Raw genomic sequence first — 15,397 nt, 5'->3', positions numbered from 1 at the left:
GCACAATTAGTCAAGTAGGCACAATATGATGCAATGAGTTTGCAACCTAACCATGGCTTTAGTTCTCTAAAGTTCGGGATATGGTTTAGTCAATAGAGGGTCCATGGTTAATTGTCCGAATGCACCGCGCGGAAGCCTAACCGTGAAGGGTTGGCGCGAGTGGATGGGACACCACGAGTTTTAGAAAAAACTCGCTTCCATGGTTTGGTGAATTCAACATTCTCGGATGTACCCTTTGTTGCACAGAGCATTCAATCAGGTAGATGGAGCATGAATTCCCAGAGGGTTATGTCCATATGTAGAACACATATTGGTTTCAGAATAGTGAGAAAAACTCAATCAGGAAGTAGGATCAAGCAAGCAATACGAAAAAATGGTAGAAATTAGAACGCATATTTCTGGCTCGGTATTGGAGGAATTTGGCGCTAGCAAATAGAGACTGGCGCCAGTTTTTACCTATAGCGCCTGGCACCAATGCTGGCGTCTGGCGCTACAGTTAAAAGTCTGGTGCCAATGATCTGGCCCCTGGCGCTAATCCCTACATGCCTTAGCAGCTTTCTGTGCTCGATAAAATTTTCCAGTTTCGCAGTGTTATTTCGGTCCTAGTTGTGAAAGATATTTCTCAAATTTCCTACGTGTAAAATCCTATGTTTTTAACTCATTACGGATAGTATTTTCAATGAGATCTTTTTTTTTATGCATATTACAATAATGTTAATCAAAATTACGCACATGAAATACTTAGAACGTTTCGAGTCTCATCCACTCATTCTAAATCATTGCCGAAACAAATTCAGGAATTAAGATAGAAATCCTCCCCAGCGAAGTCGCCAAAAACTGTGGGGAATAAATTTCAAGCGTTTATCCCCTTGGTTGAACCCCACTGTGATCATACACTAAAGTACATTGGCGTCCAAAAGGGAAGAAGATAGAGCAAAAGAGTCGCCAACAAGTTTTAGGAACTTGTAAACCATTCACAGGGTGAAGGTTACACCCCTTAACGATCCAAGAGATCGTCAACTCCATAAGGCCTTGAACCAAATAAGGGTTCGGGGATGAAGGTACAAATCCAACCTAAAAGAGATTGAACCTGCCCTAATAATAGGCCTCTACTTTATTCTGATCGTATTCATGTGAGCTTTCTGACTAACATGCAATCAATAGTATTAACCCTAAACCTGTTTATCTATGTTGGTTGAATTTAATGCACAAATAAATCTATTATTGGCGATCACTTGAAATTATAATCAAATTAACCCTAAACAAGATTATGAAATATCTTATTAAGCGTGATTACAAGTACAAATTCCCTTTAAACATGCATAAAGGCGTGATCAAGCAATAAAAATAAATAAGTATCAAGCAACATAATAATAATCATCATAATTATAACATTCATAATCATCAAAACAATAATCATAATAATAATCATCATAATAATAACCATAATAATCATAATCATAATAACCATAATCATAATTTATAATCATAAATCATGTTAAAGCATAATAATAATAGCAAGGTCCTAGGCATGATAATAACAAGATTAATAACAAACCCTAGCATGTCACTAAGCAATAAAGATTAAATCTTTAACCCTAACATGATACTAACAATCATAAATATTATGAAAAACATAAAAGGTATCGTAACAATCATATCTGATATTAAAATTACCCTAGACATGATACTAGGAATCATAATAACAACCTAAGCATGAACTCTACATCATAACATCAATAAAAACCATTAAAGCACTTACTTTGATGCCTCGTACCTCTTTCTAATAACAAAATACACATGTTAGTAACTTCAAGGAAAATAATAATCAAAACTAAATTAAATAATTGAAAGTGAGATTTTGGACCAAACCCTCAGAAATTAAACCTTTCACGTCTAGGGAAAAGGTAACTTCGAATATGGCTAGGTGTATCTAGATCTAATGAATACGGAATTTTGTATGTAAAAAGCTAGTTTAGAAAAATAGAGAGAGAGAGTAATCAAGGAAATCTTGATGAGAGTTGATGAAAATAGAGAGAATTGGTGATTGTAGGTGAAAACTGGTTGTAGGTGAATGAAAACGGAGTTTTTATGACGTTATTTATAGAGAAAATCAGCCAAAAAGATAAAATTACAAAACAGAGCATTGGCGCACAAAAAACAGAACCAGCGCCAACGCTGGCTGTTGGCGCCACCAATGCTGGCGCCAGGCGCTACAGCTGGCGTTTGGCGCTGATCTGGAATTTTACGCGTTTTCTTAAAATCAGATAAAAATTGCCGTACAGGAGGATAAAATCGTATTTTTCCTCAAAAATGCTCTTTGATTTTAATTAAAACTCTGAAAAGTCAACAAAAGTCGATTTATCAATGCTAATTGAATTAGGAATGCAAAGAACCTTCTAGAAGAATTTAGAAGACTAAAACCATTCCTAATTGCATTAGGAATGATAAATCATACTAGGCCCTCCCCTAGATCATTTGGCCGTATATAAAGCTCAAACCGGACCCAATTTAGTAATTTGGTTATTACTTCCTCAATTTTCATCGGAATTGGGCTTATAATATATCGTTGGAAAGCTCTTGTCAAGCCCCATCCAACTGTACTACCATTGGACCCATATCATGGACCTACCAAACTAGATTGGCTGTTTTCTTAAAAATAAGTTTTCAAAAACAAAGAGAAGAGAAAAGAAATTAAAACTATCTGCAACACTAGACTTTCCACACTTTCGCTTCATTCGATTATGATTTGACGTGAAAGATACTCATCACTGTGTTTGGTTTTGGGGAGACACATTTGGGTGTCTACAGGTAATTGATAAATTTTTCCTTTTTTTTTGGGACGAGTACCCGATCCGACAAAATAGCCAGTTCGCGAGTCGGGTCATGGGCCACAATTTATTTTTTGCGGGTACTTGATAATAAATTAAAACATAAAAAGAAAAACCCTCCTTTAGTTGAACTGAGCCCATCCCACTTACTCACCTAGGCACATAGGTTTTTATTTTTCTCACCTCCTCAGAAAAAATAGTAGCTACTCATTCCTTCTTTGTTATCTCTTTGTCACGGTCTCACGGATTCTTCACTTCCTCAGTTCAATCACACCTTCAATCCTTCTTCCTCTTTCTACATCTCTTTTTCTCTAATTAACAGCCAAAATTAAGAGAATAAGGCATAATTTGTAAAAGAAAGCCTTCAACAAGCAAAGAACCGCGATGGGTGAGAGATCTACGATTGCGGCAGAGAGTCCAAGGTAAGCAGACACAATGGACGGAGAAGCGACTAGCGTTGATAAGATCCGGATTCAGATTGGATTTGAAATATGTTGTTAAATTGTAGTTGTTAATGGTGTTTTGCCTACTTTAAAAAGTTCAATATTATGAACATGCTTCGATTCTTATTTTAGGATTTTTTTTTCTGAATTATACAGTAGCACTAGCATATTATGATAGGTTTTTTTTTTTTTTTTTTTTTTTTTTTTTTTTGAGACATTGTGCGATATAATTGTTAATAATTGTTGTTTATAGTGGAAAAATTAATTTAGTAATTTTGTTTTAATACTTTTACTAAAAAAATGAATTTTTGTTTTAAAAAATGGAAAATAGTATACCCGGATACCCTATGTCCCAACCCAAGAATTTCGTGTACCCGAAACCCGGGTACTCGATTTTCTCAGGTCGGGACATGGGCTTGGTTCAAACTACCTGATGATCCGGGTACCCGGAGTTTCGGGTACCTGGATCTGAACACCCCTTCGAGAACCCGGATCTGAACACCCCTAGTGTTTATTGATGATTTTTCATTATTCAAAGAATAAAAAGGAGCATGAGGACCATTTGAAAAAAGTGTTGTAACTTTTGAGAGAGCATCAACTATATGTTAAGTTGTCGAAGTGTGAATTTTTGTTGGGGGAAGTGGCATTTTTTGGACCATGTGATTTCCAAGGAGGGAGTTTCAGTTGATCTAGCTAAGATTCGAGCTAGTAGTAAATGCCAACCCTAAAAAAGCGTGTCAGATATTAGTGTTTCTTGGATTTGGTAAGCTATTACAGAAGTTTTGTGAAGGATTTCGAGACCCATGACAAGTTAGAGACGAATTTCCTTTAAGTGATGATAAAGCTTCTAGAATTTTTCAAAAAATATATTGTGATTTATGGGGTCTGTATAGACATGTTTTATCGTGTAGAGCTCGTTATTTTTTTAAAATATTGTTGATGATTATTCAAGAGTTGTTTGGATTTTTTTGTTGATTGGTAAGACATAAGTTTTTCAAATGTTTATGGTGTTTGTTGCTATGCTTGATAGACAATTTGATCAAACATATAAAATTGTGCAAAGTGATAATGGAACCGAATTAAATTGTTTAAAAGAATATTTTGTTGCAACTGGTAGTCTCTTACAAACCTCGTGTGTAGGGACTCCTCAATAAAACGGGAGGGTAGAGAGAAAACACAAACACATTCTTAATGTTGCTAGAGCCTTGAGATTCCAAGCCAAATTACCCATTTAGTTTTGGGGAGAGTGTGTTTTAGCTTAGGCTCATTTGATTAATCGAACTCCTACTCCTATTTTACAAAACAAAACCCCTTTTGAAATGCTTTTTTTTTTTTTTAATAAATCACCCTCCTTTGATGCTATTTGAACTTTTGTTTGCTTGTGTTTTTCTCACAATCAAGAAACCAACAGAGATAAGCTCATAGTAGGAGTCGTAAATGTGTATTTGTGGGTTGGGTATCCTTTTGGGAAGAAAGGATGGAAGCTTTTTGATCTTGAAACAAAGGAATTTTTTGTCTATCGTGATGTGAAATTTGTTGAAGATATGTTTCCTTTTGGTAGTCCGGTTCATGTTAATATGGGGGCAAATTCTGATGACATAGAGAATGATATTCACATTGATTTTGCTGATTTTGATTTCAGTTATGATGAAATTGGTGCGCAAGATATTTTGGACACAACCACTACGGTGGAAATAAAGGCAACAACCAACTCTGCAACCACCTTGCGGCATAATGCTGCTGACCGCAAGGAGGCTGCAGAGCCTACTGTCCCAGCCCCTGTTGATGCTCAACAACAACATCAACACGAGCAACAGTAGGTAGGAGCTTCCCATGCCCAGCGCTCGCAGTCAGAGCAGAAGCTAGTTGAGGCTACTTCTGCCTAGCCACTATAGTCCGAGTAGCAGCTAGCTGATGCTGCCACTGCCATACACTAGCAGCCCGAGAAAGTCACAACCCACCAGCAGGCTGACCCCGTGGCAAAGCAGCCACACGGTGACTTAGGTCGTGGTTCTAGGGAAAAATACCCTTCGATTTTGCTACACGACTATATTACACAAACGGTTGTTGCTAAGAGTCTGCGTCGTACTTCCAATCAGTCTCCAGGTACTCCATATCCCTTAGCACATTATATAAATTGTAACACTTTTTCAGTGAAGTATCAAAAATTTATTACATCAGTTGTTCAAAGCACCGACCCGAGATCCTTTAAGGATGCTATGAAGCATGATGAGTGCCGACAGTCTATGAAAGAAGAAATTCGGGCTCTAGAAGATAATGGGACATGGATCTTAGAGCGTCTTCCTCTTGACAAGAAAGCTCTAAGCAGTCAATAGGTTTACAAGACCAAATTTTTGTCTAATGGAGAGGCAGAACGCCTCAAATCTCGCTAGGTTGTGTTTGGCAATCATCAAAAACCATGCATTGACTATGATGAGACATTTGCTCTGGTGGCCAAAATGACAACGGTTCGCACTGTTCTTGCTACTACAGGCTCTAAAAATTGGGAGCTACATCAGATAGATGTTCACAACGCATTTTTACATGGTGACTTAAGTGAGGAGGTTTACATGAAACTTCCACCCGGGTTTGAAAGCTCAGATCCTACTTTGGTTTGCGGATTGCGCAAGTCTTTGTACGAATTGAAACAAGCTCCCTAATGTTGGTTTGTAAAACGTACTACAGCTTTAAAACAGTACGGTTATCTATAATCTTACTCTGATTATTCACTATTTACATATACTATACTAAGACTAATGTTTAAATAAACGTCTTAGTTTATGTTGATGATCTCATTATTTCTGGGAATGATTCCGTAACTTATACTGTTTTTAAAGCCTATCTTTGTAATACCCCAGAAATTGCCTTTCTGTAAACTACCTTCAATAAAACTCATTTTTAGGAATATCCAAAGTATTACCGCCATCATGATAACTGTTGGATTTTAGATATTATAAGCGAAATTGCTGAATCATATTCATAAGCATCTAAACACCAAGATCAATGCATAAAACATAAAGAACAATTGATGATAACTTTGAAGCGTGAATCCACTACCAATCGAGCAAGAAAAAAACGGAAGACAAAGAACCCCAAACGTGATTCTTCTACTTGCTCCACGGGCATAGATTAAACCTCCACTAATGCTAGCGCCAGTCGCTGGACATTAGCGCCAGACGCTAAGGCTAACGCCAGACACCAAGCCTTAGTGCCAGGCGCTAATCCTGTCGTCAGGCGCTAGAAATCAGCTTCACGCGTTTTCTTTATTTTGATAAAATTTAGTCATACAGAAAGGCAAAATCGTATTTTCCTTAAAAACACTTTTTTTTATTCTGATTAAAACTCTAAAAAGTCAACCAAAGTCAATTTATCAATGCTAATTAAATTAGGAATGAAAGAACCTTCTAGAAGAATCTAGAAAACTAAAATCAATTCTAATTGCATTAGGAATGATAAATCTATATTAGGCCCTCCTCTAGATCATTGGGCCGCATATAAAGATCAAACCGGGCCCAGTTTAGTAATTTGGTCATAACTTCCTCATTATTCATCGGAATTGGGCTTATAATATATCGTTGGAAAGCTCTTTTCGAACCCGACCCAACTACACTATAATTGGACCCTTTCCATGGAACTAACCAAACTGGATTGGCTGTTTTCTAAAAATAGGTTTTCAAAAACAGAGAGAAAGAAAAGAAATAAAACTAGCCGCAACAGTAGACTTTCCACACTTTCACTTCATTCGATTATGATTCGACGTGAAAGGTACTCATCACAGGGTTTGGTTTTGGGGAGACACAAATGGGTGTCTACAAAGAGGAACCAAAGTCTTCAACAATTTAAAAATAGTTATGTAGCCTTATAAAAAAAAAAAAGCTTTTAGTTATATTTTAAATTTTAATATTATTGCAATGTTGTAATGTTTTTTTTTTCTAAAGGGAATGTTGTAATGTTATCGATCTTTACATCCTATATATTAGATTATTTGACAAGGAATGGCAATTTGAATATCCAAAATATTTACTTAAACTTGCATTAACAATATTGACTTAAATAGTGATGTCACCTTGTTTAAAATCATTTCACAGCTTTTGAAAGACATGCAAATATTTATAAGGAAAAATTGTCAAAAAATAACACAAATTTTGAGCAGTCCGCTAAAAACAAGTCAATCTTTTAAATATTTCTAAATAATATAAACTTTAAGGGATATCCGCTTTAAACAAGTTATTTTACTTACAACTTATTTAGCTGGTTAATTTTTTCTATTTATCTTATAAAATTGTTTAATAGTTTTTAAAAATAGTACAATGTTACGTGTTCCATATATCTTGTTCATGAGATAATTAAACGGTTTTAACTTGTTTAAATTGGATACCCCTCAAAGTTTGTATTATTCAAAAATAATTAAAAGCTTGACTTGTTATTGGTGGATTGCTCAAAGTTTGTATTATTTTTGACAATTTTTTCTATTTATAAAACCTTGTTATAGAGTTCCTTGTACATTATCATACTTAGTTTTTTTTTTTCGTTTACTTGTTCCTAATTTAGAAATGGGATCAAATATTTATAAAACCAATCATGTGTCATTAGTTAATAGCAGAATCTGTCTTGTACTTCACTATTTTAGTCAAAACTTTTCATGCAAGTAGCCTAGCTATATGGTACTTATGAATACTTGTTGACCAAGTTTAGGTTTGAATGTGATTATATAGTTGATGTCCAATTTTAGGTTAGCTTGTGATTATTTACTTGATGTCCAAGTGTAGGTTTACATGTGATTATAAATTGTATGGACTTTCAATTTCACCAATCATGTGTCATTAGTTAATAGCACAACCTTTCTTGTACTTCACTATTATAGTCAAAACTTTTCATGCAAGTAGTCTAGCTATGGTACTTATGCATACTTGTTTACCAAGTTTAGGTTTGCATGTGGTTATACACTTGATGTCCAAGTTTAGTTTAGCTTGTGATTATTTACTTGTTGTCCAAGTGTGGGTTTGCATGTGATTATAAATTGTATGGACCATCAATTTCACCAATCATGTTTCATTAGTTAATAGCACAACCTTTCTTGTAATTCACTATTTTAGTTAAAACTTTTCATGCAAGTAGCCTAGCTATATGGTACTAATTAAGTCAAAAGAAAGTCAAACATAATCTAAATTAACCATAAATGAGGATAATTTGGATAACGAGATATTTTCGTTAATTTATAGACAATTTCGAGTTCGATTTAGATCCATAAAAAGGTCAAAAATGACCCCATACTACACATATCTCAACCCCATACGAAGCACATAGGTCAAGAGTTCGATTCCCCCCCCCTCCCCCACCAGTTTTTTTTTTGTTTTTCGCTTTTATGAAATTAGTTTTAGAATTTTGCATTTTTATGTAATTCTTTTTAAATTTATTTTTTTCAAGTATACAAAAATAAAAAATATAGTCTTATGTGGTTTCAAAAAACAAAAAATTCATAAAATATACTCGTATGTACTTCGAGTGGAATGCATATAAATAGTTTTATTTGTAACATTGTAACACGGTCGATGACTGTCCTAAATGGTTCCCATACTACACATATCTCAACCCCCTACCAAGCTCAGAGGTGAAGAGTTCGATTCCCCCTTCCCCCCCACATGTTTTTTTTTCTTGTTATTCACTTTTATAAAATAATTTTATGAAATAAGTATGCATAAGTACCATATAGCTAGGCTACTTGCATGGAAAGTTTTGACTAAAATAGTGAAGTACAAGAAAGGTTGTGCTATTAACTAATGACACATGATTGGTGAAATTGAAGGTCCATACAATTTATAATCACATGCAAACCTACACTTGGACATCAAGTAAATAATAACAAGCTAACCTAAACTTGGAAATCAAGTGTATAATCACATGCAAACCTAAATTTGGTCAACAAGTATGCATAAGTACCATATAGCTAGGCTACTTGCATGAAAAGTTTTGACTAAAATAGTGAAGTACAAGAAAGGTTGTGCTATTAACTAATGACACATGATTGGTGAAATTGAAGGTCCATACAATCTATAATCACATGCAAAACTACACTTGGACATAAAGTAAATAATCACAAGATAACCAAACTTGGACATCAAGTATATAATCACATGAAAACCATTGAATTAACAATCTGATCAATACAAGTACTTATTGTTTGACTTAAGTATAAAGAGCATTTCCAACGGTTAAGTTGTAACTATTGAATTGCTTAGCTTGTAAATTTAGAATTTTAAGCTATTAGTTTGACATAATTTGGAAAAAAAAAAAAATCAATATTGATAAATGAGACCCATTTAAATAACAAGTTCATTAGTAGTTAACCATTAGGATTTAGGATACAAGTCATACAATGTACGAAGTTCTATAAACGAAAATACTTGAAATATTAAGTGAGCTAGCTAATTTGGTTATCTTTACTTTAATTTTATGAGCCATTGTATTTTTAATGGGAATATAGATTTGTGATATCCATATTTTTAATTATATTGATTGAAAAGCTTGATTAGGATTAAATTTTGTTTAAATTCAAAATAAAACTAAATCAATTCCTTTAATACAATAATAAGAGAAATTAAGAATATCTTCTAATAATCCAACAACAAAAACACAACTGAAACAAACCATGCCGGAGTTAGTACTAGACAATAAATTTCCATTGCCTATGATGTTCAAGATATACCAAAAGTTTCAATTTATGTTGGGTATGTAGAATATTGGTGCTTTACCATCACCAAAGAACTCCACTTGATGATGTGACCATACCTAAATCCTTCTACAATTACCATCTTATTCATACCTTCCTTAATTACACATTCCTTAATGATTTTTTTTCGATCATAATTGATCTTCATACTTGCACGATAGGCGTTGCCAGATTTACCAACAAGGATATCAACTTTTAATGACTCTGGGTAGCCACTCAAGTTCTCTCTTGCAAATTCAATGGGGACATACTGTCATAAAATATCAATAAAATAATATTAGTAAGAGATAATGTTTGAGATTAAAAAATATGAGTATAAAACAAGTGATGTATTTTTGATGTATTCGAAAGGTTGCATACACCCTTAAATTCATACCAGTCTAAGCTCCCAAGTCTGATGTATTCATTTGTAAATTGAGTATCGAATACAGGTGGCTCACTAATGGGAATTTCAAAGTTGTTGTCATCTCTACCATTATCTACATCCTCCTCATTGTCCGACATCACCACCCAGCCATCACGGATAATTTTGGCCCTGAAATGAAAAGATCCATAATAGTACATCTCCATGACAATGAGTACACTGTTGTCAAAAAAAAAAAAAAAAAAAAAAAATCAATGAGTACACATTTTTAATTTTGTACAGTACTTAATTATTATAAACACATAAGCTCTTAGGTAGAAAAAATAAAATATGTTTTCAGGTTATAATTTTTTAAATAAAATGAATGCAATTTGTAATTAACATAATTTATAGTCACTTAACTTGAACAAAAAAACAAGAATATAAACACAGCGCAAATTCTATTGAAAAGTGCTAAACGATAATAATCAATAATCACTTGTGCCACAAATTAAGCCACATAAATTCCAAATTTGTGGCGTAATTTTGTATAGCTACGATAAAAAAATCAATAATCAGTTGTGCCACAAATTAAACCACGGAAATTCCAAATTTGTGGCGTAATTTCATATAGCAACGATAAAAATTTAACTATTATTCAAACTAAATGCCACGAATCTACAATTAAATGTCACTACAAAATATTATCACCCCGTGTCATGAATTAATCCACATAAATTCAAAATCCGTGGCATAATATCATCTAGCCAAGGGTCCAAATGAAGTATGATACAAAATATAAATAATAACGATAATTATGCCACGGGAATTTCTGTTGTATTCTTGTATAAATTGATAATGTCATCGCATGAAATCATCTATTATTTAATAATTGTATCTCGCAAACTTTCACGTGTGGCTTACTACACCCTGTGACTAACCACATTTTTTTATTTTTTTTTATTTTTTTGGGAAAGAATGATCGGGGTTACTTGTTCATGAGTTACTCGGTAAATCAGGGGTAACTCACATGATCAGGGGTTACTCGTTACTCACTTGATCAGGGGGTTACTGGTTCAGTTAGAGGAAACTTGGTCTGGGGTTACTTGGTCATTCGGGGATAACTTGGTTTGGGTTACTCGGTCATTTAGGGATAACTTGGTTAGTTGAAGAATCGGTCAATTAGGGGTTACTCAATTGGTCGGGTTACTTGGTCGGTCATGGATTACTCGGTCGTTAAGGGATAACTTGGTCAGGGGATACTTGGTCAGTCAGGGATAACTTAGTCAAGTGAAGAACCGATCGTGCAAGGGTTACTCAATTGAACTTAAGTATGTATACTTGTCGTTTAATCAACCTATTAAAATACTCTATTCTTTTCCTAATGTGGTCCCAAAATTAATACTCCCTCCGTTTCATAATAATAGTCCCATATACTATTTTGGACGTTTCAAAATGATCTACCCATATTGAATCTATTCCTTTTTTATTTTATTTTATTTTCCTAATCCGGTCTTATAATTTCTAATCCCATTAGTGGATTGATGACATGGCAGTAATTAAATATTTTGATTGGTCATCAATCCCATTAGTGGATTGATGACATGGCAGTAATTAAATATTTTGATTGGTCATCAATCCCATTAGTGATTGATGCCATGGCATTTGATTGATATTCCTCACCTTAAGCAATCATTGTAATGGATGCTTTCCAAATAAAAAAATTAGAACATTTAATAAGATAGAACTAATTAAGCAATTTTTGTACTAAAATGTAAGATTCCAAAAATTATTCATTCTCTTATTTTTTTATGATTGATTCTATATATGGAACTAACAAAGTGAAACGGAGGGAGTATAAAATCACCACTACGAAGATCCAATCTCTTCCTAATGTGGTCTCAAAATTAAAATACTCAATTCTTTTCCTAAGTCCTTCAATTAATATTTTAATCAATATAAAATTACCACTATGAAGATCTTACTCATAGCACATTGTATTATATTAATCAATAACGTACCAAAGTCTCACAATCTTAATTTTGATCTTTCAAGTTTCTATATGAGAAGTGACATCGTTAATCATGATGTATGCCATTTCGAATTTAATAGTATAAAATACAAACTTTTTGTTATTGTTTCTTTTGTATTTTTTGTATATTAGGGTTATAACTGATAAGTTAGATATATTAAAAAAAAAAAAAAAAGAAAAGCTAAATATGGTCTATAAATGTGATAGTGGAATATTAACGATTTACCAAAATTTATGTTAAAAATTTGTCAATTATATGATAATGCTATCAATATGATACTAAAAAAATTTGTACCAAAATGTTATGGCAGTGAGGTTTAGTGCATATCAGCTTATGAATTGAAACATGGTAAATAACAAATTTATTACATATTTATGTGATAGTGGAATATAACTAACATTTTTATATTAATGTGACTATATAGTATATACCATATCTTTCAATTTAAAATTCAACGGCAATCTGCTTTTTCTTTCTTCACGAAATACAACCCTAAAACCCCTCTTCGCCCCTTTCTCCTTCCTCCGACCTCCTATTGTACTCGGCGACCGGCGATGGATGGTCATCTCCTATTCTCCTTTGTGTTTTGTTGAAGACTTGAAGTTCCTCTTCTCAAGTTCTCTACTCCTCAAGTTCCCCGCTCAATGCTCAGTCAACGAGTCACAAGTCTCACGACCCAAGTTCTTCTCGAGTTCTTCTCGTCGACCTGACGGAGTGACGGTGTTCAGGGGTGCTCACCGTTCTCGGCCTCCAGCTCCTCCAAGGCTCCAATTAAGGTTCCCTTCTTTCCTTTCTCTTTTGTTTGAATGTTTTAATAAGGTTCTATTTTTTGTTGGTCAGAATTTGAGTATGAAATTATGAATTGAAATATTGAATAATTGAATTGATTAATTTAATTGAACTATTGATGATTTGAATTAATCAAGTATAATGTTGTTATTTGCCTGTTTATATAATAATTGAATTGACCAAATTTGCTACGTTGAATTGTTGATGAATTTAACTTGCTGATTTATGATTTTATGAATTTAATTTGTTAATTGTTATGTTGATGAATTATATGTTCTAATTGCCTACTGCCTTACTGCCTAGTTGAAGTTTTATTTTTTTATTAATTCAATTGAAGTTGTAATGATGATTGAACTTGCAAATATGATAATAATGATACATGTTCTGATAAAACATAATAATGCTACAAATTTCAGAAATCTAATTCAATGAAGAGATCCCAAGAAAGAAGTATAACCATCCTTCCAACCATCAAAACCCACCAAATTATGAAAATCCCCCTTTGGCCCTTTATTTCATCAAAATCCACCAAATAGCATGGGAGATGGTTTGTTAAATGACACTTTAGTTACTTATTTGGAAAAAGATTTGTTCTTGAATGTAAGTCTTGATGCAATTGTGAATCGATGTTGTGAACATCTGTAAATCTTTTTTAAGTACTTGTGTTTTAATGTAATAACATACATTCTATGTACTTTTTAAATTTTATTTTGTATTAATTAAATTGTCTCGGCTCATTTTTTAACTTAGTATACGTTGCGCTACCCCTGTCCCGGCGAGTGTAATGTCGGCTGCACGATTTGAATTCACACTCGATACTCATAGACGATTACGAAATGTGGTGAGTAATATAATATAACCCCCTTCATCGCAAGACTTATATATGATGTTAATCTAATAACCATTGTAATTGTTTTAAATCTATTGTCCTTAGCCTCTTCTAAACAGAATGACTCGCGAGGTGGAGGAGTTGTGGAACACTTGGGTGAAGGACCGGGGGAGGTTGTGCTAATTCTTCGACGTGGAAATGAGAAAAAAATCATACAAGGTGAATCTGAAGAATTTTGTATGGGCTGATGGGACTAAAGAAACCTATTTGAGTTATGGATAGAGCGAGTTTGTGCACTCGAACAACTTGCAAATGGAAGATTTCATTGTGTTCGAATGGTATGACATGGGGGAATTGTCTTATCGTGTAAGGATATGGCGGAATGACATCGACATAACAGGTGATGAGGCTCATGCACTCAGACAGTACATTATAGAACCGATGCTCTCCTTCAGATTCCAGTTCATACCAAGCTACATCTTCAAACCCACTATTGTAAGTTGAAGTTTATTAAGAGGCACTTGTAAATTTAAGATTTATCATGTTACACCAGTACCCTCCTTCGGATTGATGATGTGGGTTTTTATTCTTTCTAATTTTTTGGTGTAAAACATTCCATTGGCCTTCGCAAGAGAACATTTTAAGGATATTGGAGAGTCCGCCGAAGTTACGTTGTGTGGCAGTAAGACATATCAAGCAACTATGAACATAAAGTACAATCCAAAAAAGAAAATTGTCTCTTGCAGTATAAAGAAAGGAGTACAAAAATTTATTGATGGTGAGAATGTCGAAGAGAATGAGAAAGCTATCATTGAGCTAATATATATGGAACCACCATTTTTCAGCCTCATATTTACTTGAATGGATGATCATGGTGCTTCAAAATCAATTTGTAAGTATATTCAGCAGGAGTCTTTGATGTGATACTGTGGGGTTGGTTATGGCTGTGCCATGAACGTTGCACATTTTTTTGGTGATTAAGGTCGTACTTTTAAAAAGCATGTGTAGCAGTTATATATGTGAGTAGCTAATATTTTGCTATGTAGACAAAGATATGACTTATATGGTGTTAATTCCTTTAATGCCTTAGTGGAATGTATCTGCTATAAGGCTTTTCGTATTATGGGCTTGATCCCAGTAATTTTTTTAAAGCTCAACTATTGTATCCTTCCACACTGGGTGAAGGCCTCGAACATAAAATGGCCAAGCAAGGTTAAAAACTTTTCCGTCAAAATAAATAAATAATAGGGGTAAAACACTAAAACAAATTGAATCACAAACAAGTTATAACCGATTGAATAATCAAATTCGGTCACTAAGAGATCAAAAGTAAATTTTATATTAAATACCGGTGATATTAACCATGTACTAGTACTTGAAATTGAAAAACGTACCTGAC

The 15,397-nt window shown here is 33.8% G+C and overlaps 1 long non-coding RNA gene across 1 annotated transcript; it reads left to right on the top strand.

Moving 5' to 3' along the window:
- Nucleotides 1–12,651: 12,651 nt before the first annotated feature.
- Nucleotides 12,652–15,118, top strand: LOC110689206. The gene is made up of 3 exons (XR_002504850.1): nucleotides 12,652–13,156; nucleotides 13,920–14,010; nucleotides 14,104–15,118. It is a non-coding gene; the product is annotated as an uncharacterized LOC110689206 (long non-coding RNA).
- Nucleotides 15,119–15,397: the final 279 nt, after the last annotated feature.

This window comes from Chenopodium quinoa, unplaced genomic scaffold (genome assembly GCF_001683475.1).
Source record: "Chenopodium quinoa cultivar QQ74 unplaced genomic scaffold, ASM168347v1, whole genome shotgun sequence".
Classification (NCBI taxonomy): domain Eukaryota; kingdom Viridiplantae; phylum Streptophyta; class Magnoliopsida; order Caryophyllales; family Amaranthaceae; genus Chenopodium; species Chenopodium quinoa.
Note: the sequence above shows the minus strand (reverse complement) of the source record. Positions and strands in the feature narration are given on the sequence as shown.